Genomic DNA, 25426 nt, shown 5'->3' with positions numbered 1-25426 from the left:
CTGTCCCCTATGACACATGCCGCAGGAGAGATACATCCAACAAAATTAACACAGGTGAGTCACAAAACAAACAAAAAGCAGCAAAAATAACCTTCAAGAAGCCAGATTTGCTACAATATATTATATAAAACATCCATATAAATGAAGAAACTACAAGAATTGCAAAGAAACAGGAAAGTGAAAGAGTTAACTCTTAGTTGGTTAGTTAACTCTCAGGTGGTTGATAAGGAGTCCAGGGCCCTTGCGGGGGAGAAAGGGGGCTGGGGCTCTTGAGGAGGAGAAAAGGCCAAATCAATTTTTCTACATTCCTTCATCTTAATCATATAAAACACTTTTTTCTTTTACCCCAGAGCTATTGATTACACAACAAAACAACTCATCTTGCTCATGGATATGTTTTTCCTTAAACTCTGCACTAATGATTACATAAAAACAGTGTATCCTGCTTGAGGACAAGTTTCTCCTTAAGAACCTTCTGACTAATCCTGTCATCTTAAAGTGTATGTTGAGGGAGTGGGTCTGGTAAGACCTTTACAACCTTGAGACATTCTTTTGATTTTTTTCTAATAGCCAATTGAAAAAGTATAGCTCCCCTGCTAAGACTAGCAGGTGGGATACTCTTCATCCTCCTTCTGATGTCTATGTCGGAAGCTTTCTCTGTCCTTTTTTTTACTGTAACAAAACTTCTGCCAAACAAAACCTTTTGAGTGATCAAGCCTGGTCCCTGTTCCCAAAGCTAAATCTTCGGAGATCACGAATCCAACACCGTTCACTGTAAGCTATCAAAAGGGTTACCCATGCTAAGAAAACAAAACAACTGTCTCTGAGGGAGCTGAAATATTGGACTTACAAAGATGTCAAAAGAGTGATTATAAATGTTGATAGACCTAAAATGAAATATGTTTAAAGAATTAAAGGAAAGTAGAATATTGACAACAAATGGATAATGTCAGAGGGAAAATATATATACGAAAAAACCAAATGGAAATACTGGAATTGAAAAGTGTAATAAGCTAAATAAAAAATTTAATAGAAGGGCTCCTCAGCAGATACACAGTAGCTAAAGAAAGAAAAGTAAACTTAAAAGTAGATCAATAGAGATAATCTTATCTGAAGCCCAGGGGAAAAAAGGAGAAGGAGGATGAAGGAGATTTAACAGTGGGGAACTAGGACTCCCCTGGTGGCTCAGATGGTAAAAAATCTGCTTGCAATGTAGGAGACTCAGGTTTGATCCCTGGGTCAGGAAGATCACCTGAATAATACCCACTCCAGTATTCTTGCCTGAAGAATTCCATGGACAGAGGAGCCTTGCAGACTACAGTCTGTGGGGTCACAAAGAGTCAGATACGACTGAGTGACTAACACTTTCACACTTTCAGGAATATCTACTTACATTAAATGGTAGTCCCAGAAAGAGAGAAAAGAGGAATGGGGGGGGGGGGGGGATATTTGAAAAAATGAGTCAAATATCTTTTTGATGAAAAATATTAATCTTCACCTCTGAGAAGCTCAACAAATTCCAATGATAAACATAAAAAAGCTACACTTAGACAAGTTATGGTCAAGTTATTTAAAGTCAAGGAAAAAGAAAATCTTCAAAGAAGGAAGGGGGTTGACTCATTACATGTAGGGAACAAGAATATATTTGCCAAAAACAAAGAGATTGAAGAAGATACAAATAAATGGAAAGATAGCAGGAAAAAAAAAAGAGAATACATTTAACAACTAACAGGTCATCAAAAACTGAGCAAAAAGGTAATGGAATGGCACAAAGTCCCAAAAGAAATTAACTGTCAACCAAGAATTTTATATCTAAACTATTCTTCAAAATGAAGGCAGAGTAAAGATATTCCTGTGTTTAAAGCAAGCCAAAAAAAAAGAGAGAGAGAGAGAACAGTTGCTGGTGGACCTATTAACTGGTGAATTATGAAACCAAATGTGATGTATCTATAAGATGGAATACTATTCAGCAATAAAAAGAAGCAAACTACTGATAACATGTTCCACCATGGATGAACCTCAAGAAATAATGCTAAGGCAAAGAAACTTAATCCAAATAGCTCTCTATTGTATGACCCTATTTATATGAGGTGTCCAGAAAAGACAAAAGAAAGCAGATTAGTTGTTGCCTAGGCCTGAGGGTAGTAATAGGAATGGCTGCAACTGGGCCTGAGGGAGCCTCTAGCAGGCATGGTCCTTAACGGACCAATGCTGGTCATAAAACTGGACTGTTGTATACTTCAGATGTACACTGGATGGTTGTACACTCTATTAATTTATTAATACCATCAAATAGTACACTTAAATGGGTGAATTTTATAATAAAAATACAACATTAATTTATTAACTACCATTTACTGAACGCAGACTTCCTGGTGGCTCAGATGGTAAAGTGTCTGCTTACAATGCGGGAGACCTGGGTTTGATCCCTGGGTCGGGAAGATCCTCTGGAAAAGGAAATGGCAACCCACGCCAGTACTCTTGCCTGGAAAATCCCATGGATGGAAGAGCCTGGTAGGCTACAGTCCAGAGGGGTTGCAAAGAGTCGGACACGATTGAGTGACTTCACCTTACCCTTACCCTCTCTGAATGCATACCATGGACAAAGTACTGATCTAGGTACTGTTGTACTGATCTAAGTACTGGAGTCATCAGGAATATAAAGAGCCTGCTGTAATGAAAATCCACCTTTTAGTGGAAAGAGACAAATTAGGAAACAAATGACAAGGTCATTTGTCATTTTTTAAGTAGCATAAGACTAAAAATAGGGCTATTTGATGAAGAATAATTGGGGTAAGTGACAGAGGCTCAATGTACCCTTTCCACTTCTTTACTTGTGTCAAGATTTCTGTCATCTTTACAAGTTTGATTTTGCTATGACAGAAACATGTCATTAATATGGGAGAGCCAAAATTCAACTTATCATGTTGATAGGCCTTTAGAGCCTATTGGCTGAAAAGTAATTTGATTTGGGAGAGATTTATTGCACAAAGTCCTAAATGCTTATGGCAATACATAACTAGTAAACAGTACAATTTGTAGAAAATAGGTAGAAAGAGGTAAAGTTAACTATAAGAAAAAAGAAGAAAAACAAGCATTTCAAATAGTAGGTCAGATGTTGCTTTCTTCTCCACTAAGAGGGAGTAACAATCAATATTCAAATGAAAAATTAATTATGGAAAATTTATAATACATAGTTTCTGTAAGGTCTGGAAATCATTATGACTTATTGTATACTGATAATTTTTGGACATTTTTTTTTTGGACATTTTTTTGACTGAGGTCATGGTTAGGATGATTATTTTAGCTGGAAACAGTCTACAGAGCACAAAAGTTTAAATCAGCTCTTTAATCTAGATAAAGTCTAAAAAGTAGGAGAAGCCCTGATCACTGAAGCCTGTCCTAAAATGCTGCTGCGGATAGGAGGGAAGAGGTATGTATAGCAACAACACAAAGTTGAATTCTCAGAGCAATTTTCCTGTGATATGGAAGGGAGAGAACTCGGGCATCTAAACCAGGTGGTGACCCTAGGTGATGATTCCAATTACAAAGAGCACGTGCCTATTAGCAGAGACTAGCCTACTGGCAATAAGCTTCATGTTTCTATATATCTCAATAAGAACCGATCAAGTCAAATTGCATGGAATGTCTATGCCTGCCGTCATCTGTTCAACATGGTCCATGTGTCCAAATGAACTGTATGTAATGGGCATCCACCCCTCAGTCTCACCGAGGAAGACTGGAACAACTTTAGTAGCACAGGCAGCATCCAGGTCAATCAAGCATATTAGCTAAGTCCTAACCAGACTTTATTTTTCTGAGCTCCAAAATCACTGCAGATGGTGATTGCAGCCATGAAATTAAAAGACGCTTATTCCTTGGAAGGAAAGTTATGACCAACCTAGACAGCATATTGAAAAGCCGAGACATTACTTTACCAACAAAGGTCCGTCTAGTCAAGGTTATGGTTTCTCCCTGCGAGTTGGACTATAAAGAAAGCTGAGTGCCAAAGAATTGATGCTTTTGAACTGTGGTGTTGGAGAAGACTCTTGAGAGGCCCTTGGACTGCAAGGAGATCCAACCAGTCCATCCTAAAGGAGATCAGTCCTGGATGTTCATTGGAAGGACTGATGCTGAAGCTGAAACTCTAATACTTTGGTCATCTCATGTGAAGAGTTGACTCATTGGAAAAGACCCTGATGCTTGGAGGGATTGGGGGCAGGAGGAGAAGAGGACGACGGAGGATGAGATGGCTGGAGGGTGTCACCAACTCGATGGACATGAGTTTGAGTAAACTCCGGGAGTTGGTGATGGACAGGGACGCCTGGCGTGCTGCGATTCATGGGGTCACAAAGAGTTGGACATGACTGAGCGACTGAACTGAACTGAACTGAACCATCTAGTGATTTAAATGACATCACAGTCCATGCATTTTGACTAATCTCTGAACAAAAACTTTCTCTTAGAGAGAAGGACAAGGCAATCTGCTTCTTGAGAAAAACCGCTGAACCTGCAAGTCTTGCTGCACTAATAAAATATTAATCATAGTTAGAGTTCCTCTCCCACTTAATACTTTTCAGGTTGGTGCAATGGGTGTCCAGTGTAAAGTATGGTTACTAGTCCATAAGATATTTAATGTATTTCTTAGAAAAATAAATGAACAACTGTACATATTTGTTAACTTGGTTATGAAAGACTGCTAAAATAGCCGAATTCAGCCCACAAGAAAGGCATTTTCCTTAGTTGTCACAAACAATATTACCTTTTTATGTTCTCCAGAAACCACTCTGATCAAGTGTGGCTTCTGTCACAGGGTAGCTTTCTAAGCAAAATTGTTAGGCAGCATCTAACACATCTGTAATCAAGTGCTTACGAAACAGACTGAGAATTTTGGCAGGGGGGCGGGCAGGGTGCTATTAAGAAAATAGAAACATTCATTAACATAAGACCTTCCTAATATTCATAAAGCCAAACCTCTCTCTATACACAGAATCTCTCTTCTCGGAAGGCATGCTCGAAGGGAAAGGCAAGGGGAGAAAGCTGAGGTGTTATGGAGAAGTAGGGGGCACAGAGAGGAGCAGGGAAGACTAGAGAAGAGAGGAAAGAAAGAGTAACATTGAAAACCAGAGAAACTATAGTAAAAAAAAAAAATCACTTTAGTACAGTTCAAATGGGTTTTTAAAAATTACTTTAAGCTTGAAGGACTCATCTTTGTGCAAAATTTGGATATTTGATTATCTCACTCTAAAATTAAAATTAGTTTAAATCTATCTACACAGAAAAATCATAGAAAAGTACACAACAATGGCTAAAAATGATGACAAAGAAAGAGGCTTGTCAGTCTCCATCTTACAGACTTTCTTGTTTTCTAGTACTTGTGTGATTAGGCACACTCATCATTTCTTCAAACAGAAAATATTTCTAACCTATCTATACCAAGAGGATAATTTAGGAAGATGTACTTATAAAACTCAGCAGTGGCCACAGGACTAGACAAGGTTAGTCTTCATTCCAATCCCAAAGAAGGGCAATGTCAAAGAATGTTCAAACTACCACACAACTACACTCACTTCACATGCTAGCAAGGCAATGCTCAAATTCCTTCAAGCTAGGCTTCAACAGTATGTGAACTGAGAATGTCCAGATGTACAAGCTGGATTTAGAAAAGGCAGAGGAACCAGAGATCAAATTGTCAACATATGTTGATCATAGAAAAAGCAAGAGAATTCCAGAAAAACATCTACTTCTGCTTCACTGACTATGCCAAAGCCTTTGACTGTGTGGATCACAACAAACTGTGGAAAATTCTTAAAGAGATGGGAATGCCAGACCACCTTACCTGCCTTCTGAGAAACCTGTATACACGTCAAGGAGCAACAGTTAGAATTGGATATAGAACAACGAACTGGTTCCAAATTGGGAAAAGATTACATCAAGGCTATATATTGTCACCCTGCTTATTTGACTTACATGCAAAGCACATCATGTGAAATGTTGGGCTGGATGAAGCTCAAGCTGGAATCAAGATTGCTGGGGAAAATATCAACAACCTCAGATATGCAGATGATACCATCCTGATGGCAGAAAGCGAAGAGGAATGAAACGGCCTCTTGATGAAGGTCAAAGAGGAGAGTGAAAAAGCTGGCTTAAAACTCAACATTCAAAAACCTAAAATCATGGCATCCAGTCCCATCACTTCATGGAAAATAGATGGGGGAACAATTGAAATAGTGACAGACTAATTTCTTGAGTTCCAAAATCACTGGGGACAGTGACTGCACCCATGAAATTAAAAGATGTTTGCTCCTTGGAAGAAAAGCTATGACCAACCTAGACAGCATATTAAAAAGCAGAAACATTACAAAGGTCCATACAGTTAAAGCTATGTTTTTTCCAGTAGTCACCCATGGTTATAAGAGTTGAACCATAAAAAAGGCTGAGAGCCTCATTGTGGTTTTGATTTGCATTTCTCTGATAATGAGTGATGTTGAGCATTATACGCCAGTCAGGATGGCTGCTATCCAAAAGTCTACAAGCAATAAATGCTGGAGAGGGTGTGGAGAAAAGGGAACCCTCTTACACTGTTGGTGGGAATGCAAATTAGTACAGCCACTATGGAAAACAGTGTGGAGATTTCTTAAAAAGCTGGAAATAGAACTGCCGTATGACCCAGCAATCCCACTTCTGGGCATACACACCAAGGAAACCAGATCTGAAAGAGACACGTGCACCCCAATGTTCATCGCAGCACTGTTTATAATAGCCAGGACATGGAAGCAACCCAGATGCCCATCAGCAGACGAATGGATGAGGAAGCTGTGGTACATATACACCATGGAATATTACTCAGCCATTAAAAAGAATTCATTTGAATCAGTTCTAATGAGATGGATGAAACTGGAGCCCATTATACAGAGCGAAGTAAGCCAGAAAGATAAAGACCATTACAGTATACTAACAGATATATATGGACTTTAGAAAGATGGTAACGATAACCCTATATGCAAAACAGAAAAAGAGACTCAGATGTATGGAACAGACTTGTGGACTCTGGGAGAAGGCGAGGGTGGGATGTTTCAGGAGAACAGCATTGAAACATGTATATTATCTAGGGTGAAACAGATCACCAGCCTTGGTTGGGTGCATGAGACAAGTGCTCGGGCCTGGTGCACTGGGAAGACCCAGAGGGGTGGGGTGGAGAGGGAGGTGGGAGGGGGGACTGGGATGGGGAATACATGTAAATCCATGGCTAATTCATATCAATGTATAACAAAAACTACTGTAATGATGTAAAGTAATTAGCCTCCAACTAATAAAAATTAAAAAAAAAAAAAAAAAAGAATAAAGTGATTAACACACACACACACAAAAAAAAAAAAAAGGCTGAGAGCCAAAGAATTGATGCTTTTGAACTGTGGTGATGGAGGACTCTTAAGAGTCCTTTGGACTGCAAGGAGATCAAACCAGTCAATCCTAAAGGAAATCAACCCTGAATATTCACTGGAAGGACTGGTGTTGAAGCTGAAGCTCCAATATTTTGATGGGAAGGTCCAACTCATTGGAAAAGAACCTGATGCTTGGAAAGACTGAAGACAGGAGGAGAAGGGATGACAGGATGAGATGGGTTGGACGGCATCACGGACTCACTGGACATGAGTTTGAGCAAACTCTGGGAGATGGTGAAGGACGGGGAAACCTGGCATGCTGCAGTCCACGGGGTTCCAAAGAGTCAGACATGACTGAGCGACTGAACAACAACAAATTTATAAAGCACTGCATGATCGAGGACTCACTTCTCTGATCAGTAGAAGACATTTATTTCTGTTACAGGAGCACTGAAATTCTCAACCCTTACAGCTCCTAAGAGGAACCTGGCTGCTGCTGCTGTTCCGTCAGTAGGTTGTGCCCGACTCTTACATGGGGCCCATGGGCTCCAGCACGCCAGGCTCCTCGGGCCTCTGCTGGCTCCAAGGGTTTGCTCAGATTCTGCCCTCTGAGTCGGTGATGCTATCAACCATCTCATCCTCTGCCGACCCCTTCCCCTTTTGCCTTCAATCTCTCCCAGCATCAGGGTCTTTCCCAATGCGTCAGACTTTTGCATTCGGTGGCAAAGTATCAGAGCTTCAGCTTCAGCATCAGTTCTTCCAATGAATATTCAGAGTTGATTTTCTTACAATTGACTGGTTTGATCTTGCAGTCCAAGGAACTCTCAAGAGTCTTCTTCACCACCACAAAAATCACCTGGAGGGCTTATTAAAATGTAGATTTTGGGGACTTCCCTTATGGTCCAGTAGCTAAGACTCTGAGGTCCCAATGCAGGAGATCCGGGTTCTATCTCTGGTCAGGGAACTAGATCCCATGTGCCACAAGAAAGAGTTCATGTGCTGCAACTAAAGATCCTGCATGCCACAATGAAGATGAAAGGTCCCGTGTGCTGCGACTAAGACCCAGCACAATCAAATAAATAATAAAATATTTTTTAAAAAATTCAGATCCCTGGGCCCCACTGCCAGAGTTTCCAATTCAGTAGGTGTGAGTTGGGTCCTAAGGATGTGCATTTTTACAAAATATCCCCAGTGATGTTGATGCTGCTGGTCTAGGAGACACATTTTGAAAACCAATGTGCTAGAGACTGTCTCCTGATTTCATGAATTCCACTGGCTGTGGGGAGTGAGGTGTCAATTACAAATTGGCACTTGTCATTTACCTCTACAAGGATTAAATCACAAGCTGCTATAACTGCTGGCCTTCAATACTCCCTGAAAGCAGTTCAGGGTGGAGGGTAGTAATGAGTTCCTCTGTGCTTGGGGAAAAACTGGCAGGAAACATCTTCAGATAGTTAGATATTTTCAGGAGAGAGTTAATAAGCCCAATTCTTATAGCTCCCCGTATCTAGAAAAACACTAAAAACACTTCATGGTGATGCCTGTTCCTTGTGACTGGCAAAAGCTTCATGAGATTACCAGAAATCTTTTGGAAAAGTATGTGCTTGACTGCATGTACTCCCCCTTCATCAAAATCTCATATATACTGACCTTCCGCTCTGCTTCTTCAGGGCAGTTTCTCAGAGCTATCTGAGGTGCCGTCGGCTCCCGGGCTGCGGTCCTCATTTTGCCCCGAATAAAACTTAACTCGCAGCTCTCACATTGTGCCCTTTTTAAAGCCGATAGAGTGTTCAGATGTTTTCCATTTCCTTACTTCATTCAGTGGGCCATACAGATTTTCCTTTCCTGCTCTGGCTTCTTTCTCCATGACTAGTTAAGCATCAATCATTGATCTTCTTTTTGTGAATACTGGAATAATTCACTTCCATTACAGTAGGTACCTTCTGTTCATAAATTATCTTTTCCTTAAAGCCTCCCTCTGGTCTACTTATATAACTAATAGAGGAAAATATACTTGGAGTTCTTTTCACTTCTGTTGCAGTCCCCTTTATTCTTATTTTGTAGCAACTACTTTTCAGCATTTTTAGCCCAGCACAGTATCAGATGTACCTGCTTCAGCTCTTTTGTTCAACAATGTTGATTAAAGTTTCCACTTTCATACTCATCTGAATTTGCTTTTAAGATAAGATCTATTTATTACAAGAGACACAAAACTTTGGGATACAGAGGATTACTGTCCTATCCATAACTACATTTCATTTCTCTGTCCTTTCAGGGATTAACAGATTTTCACAAAGCATTGTATCATGAAGGCACATGAAATATATGATAAGAGAATCTTTTAGTGGGTGAAGTCAAAGTTTATTTTTATTGAGTTAAATATAATTCCTATAAGGATATGTTAATAAAGCTAAAAGACATGCCCAAAGTAACTGCATCTAGAGTCAAAACCATGAAATTTGGTTTCTAGCCTAAAAGCCAAGACTTTAGGAAATATTTATATTTCTGTAGTTTTTATTTAAATCTCTATACCCTTTTATTATTATGGACACTCAAAATAAGTATTCTTCACAAGGTTCCTATTATACATCCATTCGGGCTCTCTTTAGTTACAAGTTACAATAAATCTGACAAAAATGTAGCTTCTCTTCCCTTAAATTTTCTCATATAAGTATATTTTTGGTCCATGAGGTTAAATTTTTACCTTCTTTAAAAGAGCAAAAACCATTCAATACTGTATCTCCTACAAGTTTTTGTGAACTGTGCACTTATATTATTACACTCACAATATATTTTCTCCCTCCATAAAGCCTCTTTGTTTTCCTAAGAATGCCATTAAATTTGCATGCTAAATCTAAAAACCACAGTTAAAAGATAGTTTCCATAAAAATCCCACTATGGGGTATTACAGAAGGGGATAAACTTACCTGTCCACTATAAAGTAGAGAAAATATATAAAATAACTGTTTTCAGACATTGGACAACAGGTAGTAAAGGTATATGATCTCTGAGAAAGGAAATAAATGAGCTAAGCCATACAATGTCCCTGGATTTCTTTTGGACAAATATTCTAGACTATCTGGCAGGGAGGCGAGTCTGAAGCAGAACACAAAAGTCTTGGTGAATTATGAAAACAGAGGTCAGAGTTCAGGGAGGCTGAGGTTGCCAGAAGTTACAAAACAAAGTACTGGAGGAGAGAGAGCTGCTCAGAAAAACAGTGGAGTAATCTGCACATTTGAGTTTTTGCTGAATGCCAGGATGGCACATGGGCAGAGTGAAACTGCAAAAGCCTGGGATAAGAACAACAAGGGAGCTGTAAGCAAAACAATTTCCAGAAGTCACACAGAACAGGGAGATGTACAAGTTTTGATTAGTCATAGTTGATCCCAGGACACTTACTCAGTCCTACTGAGAACACAGAAAGAGCTCACAGAAAGAGCTAAATCAGTTGCTAGAGAAAAAAAGACCAGACTACAGACTAGTCCTAATAAAACTAAACATAAGCTTCTAAAAAGTCAAGATCTACCAATAACTTAAACGTCTCCGAGGACATTCTGTAAAGGAAGACAACAAAATACTCATTAATGTAACATATATACCAATGAACAACCAATAAAAGATTATAAGATATATGATGAAATTTGATTAGCCAATTAAAGGAAAAAGAATGCAAACAACAAATGATGAAATTAGCACACAACAATTTTTAATAATCTATCATAAATAAGCACAACATTGTTTCGGTTTTAAAGAAAAACATTTAACATAATGACAAAAGAAAGGTACAAGTAATAACCAAATGGCAGTCAATGGATGAAAAATTACAAACCTAAATTGATAACTCCCAAGCAGAGAAACACAAAGATCACCAAGGAGCAGCATTATCAACCTGCTAAAAACTAGCGACAGAAAGCTTCTGAGTAGGAACAGTAAAAAAACACATGACATACAAAGAGAATAAAGGAATCTTATCTTAAAATCTCATTAAAAAAAAAACAACCAGAAGAAATTATGGAATATTTTTAAAGTGGTGAAGAGAGAACAAAAACACCTGGGTAAGTCAGAACTGTATAAAAATTTTCTTTAAAAATTGAAAGTGAAATAGATATTTTCAGATAGATAAAAGAATTTATTACCAGTAATCTATATGGCCACAAACAAACAAACAAACATACATATATCTTCAGGTGTAAACAATACTAGACAGAAACTTGGAAACAAACTTCCAGAAATAAAAATATAAGCATTTTTTTTTCATATTTAAAATGTATCTAAAACAAAGAGCCCAAGCATTCCCCGTGGAGGCCTTCTCCTCTCCCTGCCATGGCATGTGCTCATCTCTTGATAACCAGAGTTCTCTGAAAAGGAAGTCATCTGGCAAAAATGTCACTTTACCTGCTGTGTTCAAGGCTCTCATTAGACTAGATATTGTGAATTTTGTTCACACCAACTTGCACAAAACAACAGACAACCCTACACTGTCAATGAATTAGCAGGTCATCAAACCACTGCTGAGTCTTTGGGTGCTGGCTGGGCTGTGGCTCCAATTCCCAGAGTTTGAGGCAGTGGGACTCACTGTTCTGGCCAGGGTGCTTTTGGAAATATGTATCATGGGGCCACATATTTGTGCCAACCAGAATCTGACAGTATCAGCATCACAGAGCAAACATAACACAGAAGTGATATGCCATCTGCTCTGCCCTGGCTGCCTAGGCCTTACCATTTTGCTCGTTATGTCTAAAAGTTATCAAATTGAGGATGTTCCTGAAGTTCCTTTGGTGGCTGAAGATAACGCTTAAGGCTACAAGAAGAGCAAGGAGGCTGTTTTGCTTCTTTAGAAATTTAAGGCCTGGAATGGTATCATAATGGTCTATGCTTCACAGTTAATGAGAGCTGGCAAAGCCAAATGAGAGTCTGTCATCATCTCTAGTATAGCAGACCCCACGTCATCTATAATGAGTATAGGGTATCATCGAGGCTGTCAGAAACGTGCCTGGAATCACTCTGTTTAATGTAAGCAAACTGAACATTTTGAAACTTACCCTTCATGAGTATGTGGGATGTTTCTACATTTGAACTGAAAATATTTTTCACAAGTTAGATGATGTGTATGGCACTTGGTGTGAAGCTGCCTCTCTCAAGAGTAACCACAACCTTTCCATGCGCAAGATGCTCAATACAGACCTTAGCAGAATCTTGAAAAGCCCAGAGATCCAAAGAGCACACGACACACAAGAAGATTCATCCCAGAGTCCTGAAGAAGAATCCCCAGAAAAACTTGAGAATCATGCTGAAGCTAAACCCATATGCAAAGACCACATGCTGGATGGAACACCATTCTTCCCCAGGACAAGAATCACAAACTCTGGATGGATAAGGCAGCAGCAGTGTCAGCAGCCAAATCAGATGAGAAGAGGGTTCCAGGGAAGAAACCTGTGGTGGAGAAGGAAGGAAAGAAGGCTGCTGGTACTAGGAAGCAAGAGAGGCCTTTTGTGGGCAAAAATGGCAAGTGACCAAAAAACCACCAGTTGAGTAGAAGCCCACAGAAAAGAAACCGACCACAGAAAAAAGCAGTCTGCTGAATGAACTTATATTTGTGCATTCCATAAGGGTCATATCATTTCAGACAGCTAATAATGAATAAAGACCTGATCAAAGAGGCAAAAAAGGGGGGGAAAAAAGAGCCCCAAGTGGAGATAATGCTAAAACTATTTAATCAAAAGAAGGCAGGAAAAACTAAAGAAAAAATGGTGAAAAATAGAAAGCAAATTACAAGATGTTAGATTTAAGCACAGTCACTAATAGTCTTATGAAAAGTCAGAGATTGTAAGATAGGACAAGTCTAACTATATGCTATGTATGAGAATCTTACTTCAAAGACAAATATAGGAAAAAGCAGAAGGATGGAAAAGAATATACTATACAAATACTAATTACAAGAAAGATGGAGTGGCTATATTAATATCATACAAAGTATTTCAGAACAAGTAATATTATCAGGGATAAAGAATATGTTTCAAAATGGAACAGCTTAATGCACCAAAAACACATTATAAACCTAAATGTAAAGGCATCTGATAACAGAAACTCAAAACATGTGAAGGAAAGATGGGTAAAAATAAAAAGAGAAATGCACAAATCCATAATCATACCTGGGGATTTCAAAGCTCTCAGTCAACAGTGGAAAAAGCTCACTAAAAATCAGTAAACATATAGAAGACCTAAACAAATACTAGTAAAAACATTAACCCAATTGCTACATTTTGAATATTCCACTCAATAATTGAAGATTAGGTTATTTTTCAGTTCAGTTCAGTTCAGTCACTCAGTCGTGTCCGACTCTTTGCAACCCCATGAATCGCAGCACACCAGGCCTCCCTATCCATCACCAATTCCTGGAGTTCACCCAAATTCATGTCCATCGAGTCGGTGATGCCATCCAGCCATCTCATCCTCTGTCATCCCCTTCTCCTCCTGTCCCCAATCCCTCCCAGCATCAGGGTCTTTTCCAATGAGTCAACTCTTCGCATGAGGTGGCCAAAGTATTGGAGTTAAAGCTTCAGCATCAGTCCTTCCAATGAACATCCAGGACTGATCTCCTTTAGGATGGACTGGTTGGATCTCCTTGCAGTCCAAGGGACTCTCAAGAGTCTTCGCCAACACCACAGTTCAAAAGCATCAACTTTTCGGTGCTTGGCTTTTATTTTTACATGCAGATAAATATTTAGCAAGAGAGTCCATATCACAGATGTTATAAAACAAGTCTCAATAATTTCGACACTGAAATTGTGGAGTCCATTTTCCTCGGAAAGCTATCTGAGAATCTGAAAATATTTGAAATTAAGAAAAATTTATAAATGATTATAAAGTGTTCAAAGAGAATTAGAAAATATTTCAGAAAAAAAACTTTACAACATAAAAAGTGTGGGATATAGGTAAAGGCATTCTCAGAGGGAAACATAACTTTAAATGCTTATATTTGAAAAGAATAAAGTTCTAAACTAACAATCTAAATGCCAATCTTGGAAGTGAGAAAAAGAAACGCAAACTAAAGCTGAACTAAGTAGAAGGAAAAACAAACATAAGAAATAAATGATATAGAAAACAAGTAATTAAAGAGAATCTAGTAAAAGTTCTTCTGTTAAAAAAAATCAGTAAGATTGACTAAGAGAAAAAGATACAAATCATCAAAATAAAAAATGAAAAACAAGCACACAGATGTAGATGCCACAGACACTATCAAGTTATAAAGAAATGAACAACTTCATGCTACTTATATGACAACTTATGACATGTAGAAATTCCTTAAAAGATAGAAATTACCAAAACTGACAGAAGAAAAAAGAGAACATCTTAATAGTTCCACGTAAAGAAACTGTACCACGTCAATTAAAGAAATTTCTACCACAAAGATAGAAAATAGAAAAAGGAAGAAACAATTTCCAACTCATTTAATGAAGTCAGAATTACCTTAATACCAAGCCAGATAAAACTATTACTAGAAAAACAAAACTACAGATAACCTCACAAACAGATAATGTTACACTGTAGGGGAAAACAAGACAGTCAGAGACAACCAAATGGTCACCTCTCTTTGACACCCACTGCCAAAATCTCCATACACAATCACTGTCAGCTGTAGACCAGTAAAGCCCAGAGGTTCCCAGGTATTTAGTCAAACACAGAAAAGATCTTTCATCAGAAATGTAATATCTAAAGGGTTTGAGGGAGAACTAAGAGAGGTAAATACCAGAATTCAGTGAACTCTTTGCTACCTTATGCTTTACCGCAACAAAGATTTTAAGTAGTCTCCTACTGGTATAAAAAAGTATGATAACCATCTGCCTTTAAATTACAGGAGGAAGAGAGTGTGACTTTATCAAATGTTAGCAGAGGTATTCAAAGGACACAGAATTCACTTGTTTACTAAGAGAGTCATACAGCAACATGATCAAATTATGTGCCTGATGGGCTATGGAAACGTTATCCTAAGCCAGTAGAATATGTAGGATGGCTTAGATTTTCATAACTATTTTTTCATCTTAACTATCATCTCCCAAAACAAAACTTTAATTTAATGAGAACAAAACCACACCAGGATACTATTTCTTACATTCAGATTAAAAATACAAAGTGATAGAAGTAAAGGAGTAAACTTGGAACTCTGACAAGTCTCCAGACTCCTTAAACTGCCACGTGATGACAGTACTATGAACCAAGTGAAAGCATAAAGTGTCTCTTAGGAGATTTCCTCTGGAAAATACATGCAGTTTAACATCCAAACGTCTCTAATTTTCCATGGCATTATTAAATAGCAGCCTTCTCCCAGGCACTTTGCTCTCTAAACAGGACACAGCAGCAGAAACAACACACCAACCTCTGGACAGTGGTGTCCTAAGACTGCAGTACCAGCCTGAGACTTTAGCCACCTTTGATTTTAAAGCCATCATTCTAAAATTTCAACAGCAAGTATAGTGGGTGATTAAAGATCACCCTTTATGGCTCACTCCTAGTAAATTCTCATCATTATATGCATTTTGAAAAATTGAAATCTATTGTTGTTGCTTCAGTTGCTAAGTTGTGTCTGACTCTTTGCAACCCCATGGACTGCAGCACACCAGGCTACCCTGTCCTTCACTATATCCCACAGTTTGCTCACATTCATGTCCACTGAGTCAGTGATGTGATCTAACCATCTCATTCTCTGCTGCTCCCTTCTCTCGCCTTCGATCTTTCTCAGCATCAGGGTCTTTACCAATGAGCCGACTTTTTGCATCATGTGGCCAAATTATTGGAGTTTCAGCTTTAGCATCAGTCCTTCCATTGAACATTCAAGGTTGTTTTCCTTTAGGATTGACTGGTTTGATCTCCCTGTAGTCCAAGGTACTCTCAAGAGTCTATACTCCAATAAGAAATTTAACCAGAAATTCTATACCATTAGAAGAGAAACGGTGCTGTCAACAGCAGTTCTGACATCAATTTCATTGCGGCACACACCTGAGTGAGTCCCTACTAGGTCAAGGGCCAACTAAATTCTTCAATTAAAAACAAATTAGGGAACAAATTTAAGGAACATTTATGCTTTAACTGCTGTAAGGTAACTTTCAGGAAACTATCTTAACACCAAAACAAACACAAAGAAATCCTACCAAATAGGATTTTTTAGAAGCTATGAAATGACATCTCTAGAGTCAGAAGTTGGTAGTTGTACTAAGGACATTTTTCCTCCTTAAAAAGAAAAGTTTCTTATACAATAGGTTTCATTACAGGAATGTATTGATCGAAACTAGTTTCACTGCCACTAATGTTCTGCTTAATTTTAAAGATAACATAATATTGAACAGAATAATGTGCTCTATTAATAACATTTTATTGAAACAGTAAACTGATTTATTGCAATTGTTTGTCCAAATAAGCACCCAGATCATTTGCCATAAATCTTCCTGAGTCTAAACAGAAGGCCAAGATGCAACTTGATAAAAATAAAAAGTTATCATAAAACATAATGAAAAATCCAATTTGAAAATTTAACAGTGCACTACCCCGCTTCATGCTTTGTTTAGGGTCTGAAGCTGGCAATGAAGATGAAAGAGCTGCTTTAGGTTACTTAAAATGGCTATTGTGAGTCCTCATTTGGGAAAAACTATAAAAATAATTAAACTCTATTAAAGGAAGTCTGGCCATTTAGCTTTGGAGGCAATTCACTCTCATCTCATTGCTCCTACACTTTAAAATAAAACAGCTTATTTTTTACTTAAAGATACTTTTTAATTTGAACTTTATTCTGTGGGGGTGAAAGAGGGCAGAACTTAAGAGGCTTCTGTTCACAAACTAAAATACTTTGCCCTGGAGCTTTAAGTTTGCAGTGAGTCCACTCAAACCCATTCTGGAGGGTGTATGTACACACAGGAGCACGTACGTACGCCAGCCATCCAGAAGGCAACATGTGAGAGGACATCAGCGCACGCCTCTAACAGTGACCTCACACCACTTGGAAGGCAGCACTTGGGTTTCACAGTCAAGAGAGAAGGCTGTGTTCTACTATGTATTCTATACAAACTTAATCCTTTATCTGTAGTTGATTTCTCTCATGTAAAAAGTTAGTAAAGAGCTCCTCTATATTTTTTGCCATTTAAAAAAACTCTGTTTTCTAAATTTATGTATGGCATTCTGGGTATTAGGAAGCTTAACTTGTCCTGTAACCTTTGAAGTTAATTTTGAAAAAGAGAAGTTATTTTAACTATTTTCAAGAGACAGCAATATTTGCAACACAAATTTAAAAGTAGGATTATAGAAACTGCAATATACAGACTTCAGTATAGATTTAAGAGTTCTATACTTAAATCACCAGAATTTATTAACCAAAATTCAACAGTGCAATTACATACTGCAGTTTACAGAATAACTGCCACCTGGGTCAATCCTTCATCTCCTGTATAACACACCATAATTCATTAAACAGTCCCTTATTGATGGAAGCTTACATATTATGCTAACCACTGAGGCATGGCTTACTTCACCCTCCATTTATTGTTAAATGTGAGAAGCTACATATTCCCTTCTATTAGTCAGGGCTCTAGATGTCAATTAGGTTCTGCTTATTTCACATGATTTTGTTTGTCTCTGCTGGCAAGGACAATGGTGAAGACATGAAGATTCTCTCCAGCAGTAACAAAATAGGGAATGTTTTTCAGTCTTTTGGGGCTAAGAAGCAGCAGTGGCAGCAGCAGAAGCACCAATGGCTGGTTGACCTGCCTCCCTAACCCCTCGGTCTCATTGGTACGAGTCTGTTCTGTGGTTTCCTGGGTGTCCAGAGACCACTGCAGTAGACGCAATGTTTCTGATTCCAGCATAGTTCCAGGGATGGTCTCAAAGGGTCATGCTCCAAGTACACTAGTTCTATACTATCCTGAAGTCATCACCAGAAGTCCAACATAAACCTACTTCTTAAGCCTTATCAAAGCTTTTATTCCTAGTATAAAATTCCTTCTTGCTTAAAATATCTTAAGTGGTTTCTATTTCCCATACAGAACTCTGAATAAGTCTTTTGCTATTACAGAGAATTCATTTTTTTCTAAGTTAAGATATAATTTATATACAGTAAGATTCACTCTTCTTAAGCCTACAGTTCTTCAAGTTTAAAGAAATGAGTACAGTTGGGTAATCACTATAATAAATCAAGAAATTTCCATCATACCAAAAAAACTCCTTGTGCTTTGTAGTCAGTCCTACAAATTCTTGCATTGTTTCTGTCTCTGTAGTTTTCCTCTTCAGAATGTCATACAAATGGACTCACAGTTTGAGTCTGGCTTCTTTCACTTAGCATGATGCATTGGCGATTCATGCATGTAGTGTGTTCATCAGCACTTCGCTCTTTTTTTTTGCTGAGTAGAGCCATGTGGATTGTCTTCAGTTTTTAATAAATCGTAAACATTCAAATGTAGGTTTTCATGTGAATATAGGTTTTCATTTCAATTGGGTAAAAATCTAGGAGGTAATCCTGGTGAAAACTGGACCTGAACCAGGGTGGGAACAGTGAAGGCGGTAAGCAGTGGAGGTCATTGGGATATATTTAGAATGGGTGGCAAGTGGTGATGGACTGGATGTGGGGTGAGAGGAAAAGAGAAATGTGAATTATGACTTCAAATATTTTTTTTTCCCCTGAGAAAGAGAAGGAACAGGAATGCCATTTACTGAGCTAGATAAATGAGAGAATTACAGGTTTGGAAGGGAAATTGAGAATTTAATTTTGTGCTGTGCTGTGATTAGTTGCTCAGTTGTGTCCTACTCTTTGCGATCCCATGGACTATAGCCCACCAGGCTCCTCTGTCCATGGGGATTCTCCAGGCAAGAATACTGCAGTGGGTTGCCATGCCCTCCTTCAGGGGATCTTCCCAACCAGTCATGGAACCCAGGTCTCCCGCATTGCAGGCAGATTCTTTACCGTCTGAGCACCAGGGGAGCCCAATCACACTAATTTTGAGATGACAGCGTACAGACCCAGTATATGTTTGCTGTTAGCTTCATTAGATTGAAACCCTTAGATACAGACCTAAATCTTTTAAAATCTTTAGATACAGACTATAGGGTAAAATCTATATCTTTTACTGACACAGAACTTCCCACAATACTAAGAGGATGGATTAGAATATTTGAAGGTGTTTTTAAGCTTCTCTGGTGGTTCAGATAGTAAAGAATCCATCTGCAATGTAGAAGACCTGGGTTCCATTCCTGGGTTGGGAAGATTCCCTGAAGGAGGGCATGGCAATCCACTCCAGTATTCTTGCCTGGAGAATTCCAGGGACAGATGAGCCTGGTGGGCTACAGTCCATGGGGTCGCAAAGAGTCAGACATGACTGAGTGACTAACACTTTCACACCTAGAATTCTGCAGTGAGAATCAGGCTGTCACAAGTATAAATTTACAAGTGCCCTAAGCTTCCTGCATTCCACAAATGGCTACTTAAAGGGTTCCTGTATAGGTGAGTATGGCATTACTCTGTGACAGTTTCAAACAAGCACTTTTAAAGCAAAGAAATACCATCTTCTTGAGAACATGAAGCAATTTCATGGTTAGGGGCTTTTTTATGTTGAATTTTCCATTTTTTGTTTCCAGCAACTATTACTATACCTTTATCCTCTTTCTGTTCAGAACAAAGAGTTTTAGTTCTTTAGATCTTAGTGTGGCATGATCTCAAATGACAGCATCATTTTTATTGAGCTCCAAGGCTAGAAATGATGTTTTAGCTTTGATGTTGCCGCCATAATCAGAAAAGGTCCCAAAGAGGTCAACCAATGGCTACCTCTTATCCTTCCACAGTGAATACAGTGCTTAACCCCCATTACTTTTCCTTGAATGGAACTGCAGCCCCAGGCAATAGAGACTGAAGCAGTTAAGTCCCTTTGTGATCCAAGCTAACTACAGATAGAGTGGAAGTTCAGGTGACCAAATTCTAGCACAATGCCTTTAAAGATAGCTTTAGTTTTTCAACAACAGGCAAAATTATAACAGTAATTCTGACATTTCCCAGATTTTTGGATTCTACTCACCACATGTACTTTCTACACCTCTTTTCCCAGGTATTCCATGCTAAGCTTTTTTCCTATTCTTTTCAATGCCTGAGACCTCTTCAAGACTATTTATATTTTAGTTGCCCTAGTTTTTATGACTAACAATTTTTAAATAAATACTCTATCAGTTAGTAAATGTATAAGAGAAAGAGAGGTCCATTAGCTTAAATAAATTAGGTGTTTTCTGTTTCTTGTACAAGGCCTCTGGAAGAAACAGTCTGTGGCTGTGATAGCACTGTGTGCTGTCATCAGGACTTCAGTTCCTTCTAGATTTTGGTTCAGCATGGACTTGTTACCTTCTACTCACAAAATGGCTCTTCAATCTCCAACATCAGGTCAGCATTCTATAAAGCAAAACTTCTCAACTTGACCTCTTGACATTTGGACAAGATGATTCTTTGTTGTGGGAGACTGTCCTGTCTACTATAGGATGTTTACCAATATCTATGGCCTCCACCTACTAGACACTATTAGCAACTGTCAGTTATAACAACCAAAGATGTTTCCAGACACTCAAATTTCCCCTGGGGGTCAAAATCACTCCTGGTTGAGAACTGCTACCATAGTGAAAGGAGACTGGACACAAGATAAAAAGAGGCATAAAAAAAGAGTGCAGCACAACGAAGCAAACTATAAGCAAAGCAAAAAGGCAGCCTTCAGAATGGGAGAAAATAATAACACATTAAACAACTGACAAAGAATTAATCTCCAAAATAACAAGGAGGTCATAAGCTCAATGCCAGAAAAATGAACAACCCAATCAAAAAAGTGGGCCAAAGAACTAAACAGACATTTCTCCAAAGAAGACATGTAGATGGCTAATAAACACATGAAAAGATGCTCAACATCACTCATTATTGAAGTGAAGTGAAATTCACTCAGTCAGGTCCAACTCTTTGTGACCCCATGGACTTTGTGACAGTACATGGAATTCTTCAGGCCAGAATACTCGAGTGGGTAGCCATTCCCTTCTCCAGGCGATCTTCCCAACCCAGGGATGGAACCCAGGTCTCCTGCACTGCAGGCAGATTTTTTACTAGCTGAGCCACCAGGGAAGCCCAAGAATACTGGAGCGGATAGCCTATCCCTGCTCCAGCGCATCTACCCGGCCAGGAATCGAACCGGGTCTCCTGCACTGCAGGCGGGTTCTTTACCATCTGAGTTACAGAAATGCAAATCAAAACCACAATGCAGTATCATCTCATGCTGGTCAGAATGGCCGCAATCAAAAAGTCTACAAACAACGCTGGAGAGGGCATGGGGAAAAGGGAACACTGTTGGTGGGAATGCAAACTAGTACAGCCACTATGGAGAAGGGTGCGGAGATTCCTCAAAAAGCTGGAACTAGAACTGCCATATGACCAGCAATCCCACTGCTGGGCATACACACTGAGAAAACCAGAACTGAAAGAGAAACAGGTACCTCAATGCTCATTGCAGCACTGTTTACAATAGGTAGGACACGGAAGCAACCTAGATGTCCATCGGCAGACAAATGGATAAGGAAGTTGTGGTACGCACATACAACAGAATAATTCTCAGCCATAAAAAGGAACACATTTGAGTCAGTTCTAATGAGGTGGATGAAACTGGAGCCTATTATACAAAGTGAGGTAAGTCAGAAAAAGAAACACCAATACAGTGTATTAATGCATATATATGGAATTTAGAAAGACAGTAATGATGACCTTTTATGCAAGGCAGCAAAAGAGACACAGATGTAAAGAACAGACTCTGTGGGAGAAGGCAAGGGTGGGAAGATATGAGAGAATAGCACTGAAACAAGTATATTACCACATGTAAAATAGATAACCAGTCCAAGTTCAATGAAATGAATAGGGCATTCAAAGCCAGTGCTCTGGGACAACCCAGAGGGATGGGGTGGGGAGGGAGGTAGGAAGGGGGTTCAGGATGAGGGGACACATGTGCACCCATGGCTGCTTCATGTCGATGTATGGCAAAACTGACAGTATTATAAAGTAATTATCCTCCAATTAAAATAAACATTTTTTTTTTTTAAAGAGTGTAGCAGACAGTGGAGCCTGCTTTATTCTTACGCAACCCCACCCCCCGGTCCTCTTAAGGGCATTTCTTAGAGGGAAATTGTTGTGCCCCATGAGACATTTTCTATTTATGTCTCACTGGCCAGAACTGGATCCCAGGACCACCCCACTGCAAAAGAGGCTGAGTAGTGCAGATTTTATCCAGAGACACTGTTACTCTCAATAAGACTGGCATTCATTTAAGAAGGAATAAGGACTAATAGATAATAGGTGGGCAACTAGCAATCTCTATGAGAGAAAATGTTTCAGTACTTTATTTTCAAGACAATTTTGTGCAAACTGACATTCTTGAGTATATCCTTGCAAAGTATATCCTTTAAAATCCCAAGATTTTTTTAAAAAGTTACCCTGATTTGTATCTTACATAAGGCTTATTCTTTTTCCTCCCTTAAGAATCAGTCATTCTGGCTGCTATCCAAAAGTCTACAAGTAATAAATGCTGGAGAGGGTGTGGAGAAAAGGGAACCCTCTTACACTGTTGGTGGGAATGCAAACTAGTACAGCCACTATGGAAAACAGTGTGGAGATTCCTTAAAAAACTGGAAATAGAACTGCCAAATGACCCAGCAATCCCACTTCTGGGCATACACACAGAGGAAACCAGATCTGAAAGAGACATGTGTACCCCAGTGTTCATTGCAGCACTGTTTATAATAGCCAGGACATGGAAGCAACCTAGATGCCCATCAGCAGACGAATGGATAAGGAAGCTGTGGTACATATACACCATGGAATATTACTCAGCCATTAAAAAGAATTCATTTGTATCAGTCTAATGAGATGGATAAAACTGGAGCCCATTATACAGAGTGAAGTAAGCCAGAAAGATAAACACCAATACAGTATACTAACGCATCTATAAAAGATGGTAACGATAACCCTATATGCAAAACAGAAAAAGAGACACAGATGTATAGAACAGACTTTTGGACTCTATGGGAGAAGGCGAGGGTGGGATGATCTGGGAGAACAGCATCGAAACATGTATATTATCAAGTGTGAAACACATTGCCAGCCCAGGTTGGATGCATGAGACAAGTGCTCTGGGCTGCTGCACTGGGATGACTCAGAGGGATGGGATGCGGAGGGAGGTGGGAGGGGGGATCAGGATGGGGAACACATGTAAATCCATGGCTGATTCATGTCAATGTATGGCAAAAACCACTACAATATTGTAAAGTAATTAGCCTCCAACTAATAAAAATAATTGGGAAAAAAATAAATAAGCCTTCCAACTGAAGAGGCAAAAAAAAAAAAAATCAGTCATTCTTTCCAGCTTTTCTTATGTATTATTTGTCTTCCTTCTGGGAATAAATTAGGTTTCAAGGCTCTATTCATTTCTTTTTCTCCAATCTTTTCTTATGTTTTAAAAACTGAATAATTTCTACTGAAAATTTAGATTTAACAACTTTTTTTCTTCTGTCACCCATTATGTTAATGAGCCCACCCAGTGAACTTGAATTTCAGACATTCTATTGTTTGGTTCCAAAATTTTCACTTGGTTGTTATTAACAGTTTCTATTTCTCTGCTGAGAACTGTTATCTACTCAAAGTGTTTACATTTGTGCCATGGAGAATTGCTATAGAAGCTGTTTCAAAGTCTCCTCCTGATAATTTCAAAATCTGGGTCACTTAGGGTTGGTATCCATTGTCCTTTCCCTTGAGAACTGGTTATAATTTCCTGGGGTTTTGTAGGTAGCGTAATTTTGAATTATACCCTGGACATTTTAAATGTTATGCTGTTTGACTATCAATCCTTTGCCCTTTTATAACTTGCTAGAGAACTTGTTTTAACAGGCAGTCAGGTCAGCTAAATGCAGACAAGTTCCTTCTCATCTCCTCTGAGGAGTAGTTCTAACTGAACTGCACTTCTCAAACACTGTGCTGTGCTGCTGTGGGTCTGTGTGACACGCACAAACTAGCACTTGTGCTGGATATTCACAAAGTGAGGGGACACCCTACCCAGCTCTCTTTTTTTATGACTTTTCCCCCAGTGTTTTCATCACAGAGGTAACTTTTCCTGGGTTATTTGGTAAGAAAGACAGGGTGTCTTTTGTAGTACCTCTACTATAGCTGCAGCTTTGCAACTGGGTCTTAGGAACAAAGCTGAGAAACGCTGGAAAAACGTAAAGATTCTCCCTCAAACTATTTAAATGAGGACCCATTTTCTTGATTTCTCTGGATAGAAAAATGAGGTTTATATCAGTTTTAACTTCCAGAGCCACTGTTGTCCATCTCTATAACTAGGGGAAAAACCACAGGGAAAAAAGGAACAAAATAAAATAAAACACTAGGAAACTGACCCACAAACTGGTTCCCCCTTCAGGTTTTAATTTAATTCTCCCTTGAACTGGTTGCCCCTTCAGGTTTTAACTTCCCACCACCAACTGTCTGCTTTTGATTACTTAAATAGTTACTTTTGTATTTTTGCCCAGTTTTTAGTTCTAATAGTGGGCTTTCCTCAATGTGGCAGGAGTATAAACTTTCTAAAATGTCTTTTATGAGTCACAGAAGTAGATGCTTCTATGAAAGTCAGAGGAACCAGCTGCACAAATCACAAAATCTTAATAAAAACAAAAAATAAAGGGAAATTAAATTCTTTCCTAAATCAAAAGTGTTAAAATAATCAGGATTAAAAAGGAATTTTTCATGGCCAAGTGTCTGAATTTATAAAGTCAGACTGTCACTGGGTAAAACTGAAGAAAGAGACCAAAATACTTTTATTATTCTTCTTTTTAAAGCAACTTTTTGGGAGAGGGAGTAAGGGAATAAGGGGACAACCTTAATAAGAAGCAAGGAATTTAATACTGGAAAGTCAAAGCATCAACCAGGAATCCTAGAGTGGCTTCCTCATATCTGAATGCCTCACGGTGTCACAGACCTAACAGGAAGGCACATCCAGTGTGTT

The 25426-nt window shown here is 38.8% G+C and overlaps 1 protein-coding gene and 1 pseudogene across 4 annotated transcripts in view; one reads left to right on the top strand and one right to left on the bottom strand.

The window, feature by feature from the left end:
- Nucleotides 1-25426, bottom strand: part of KIAA1328 (KIAA1328 ortholog) — a 406763-nt gene that overhangs the window by 186030 nt on the left and 195307 nt on the right. The window lies entirely within an intron of this gene.
- Nucleotides 11651-13029, top strand: LOC139030326 (large ribosomal subunit protein uL4 pseudogene; annotated as a pseudogene).

The sequence above is a fragment of the Odocoileus virginianus genome, chromosome 22, assembly GCF_023699985.2.
Source record: "Odocoileus virginianus isolate 20LAN1187 ecotype Illinois chromosome 22, Ovbor_1.2, whole genome shotgun sequence".
NCBI classification, from domain to species: domain Eukaryota; kingdom Metazoa; phylum Chordata; class Mammalia; order Artiodactyla; family Cervidae; genus Odocoileus; species Odocoileus virginianus.
Note: the sequence above shows the minus strand (reverse complement) of the source record. Positions and strands in the feature narration are given on the sequence as shown.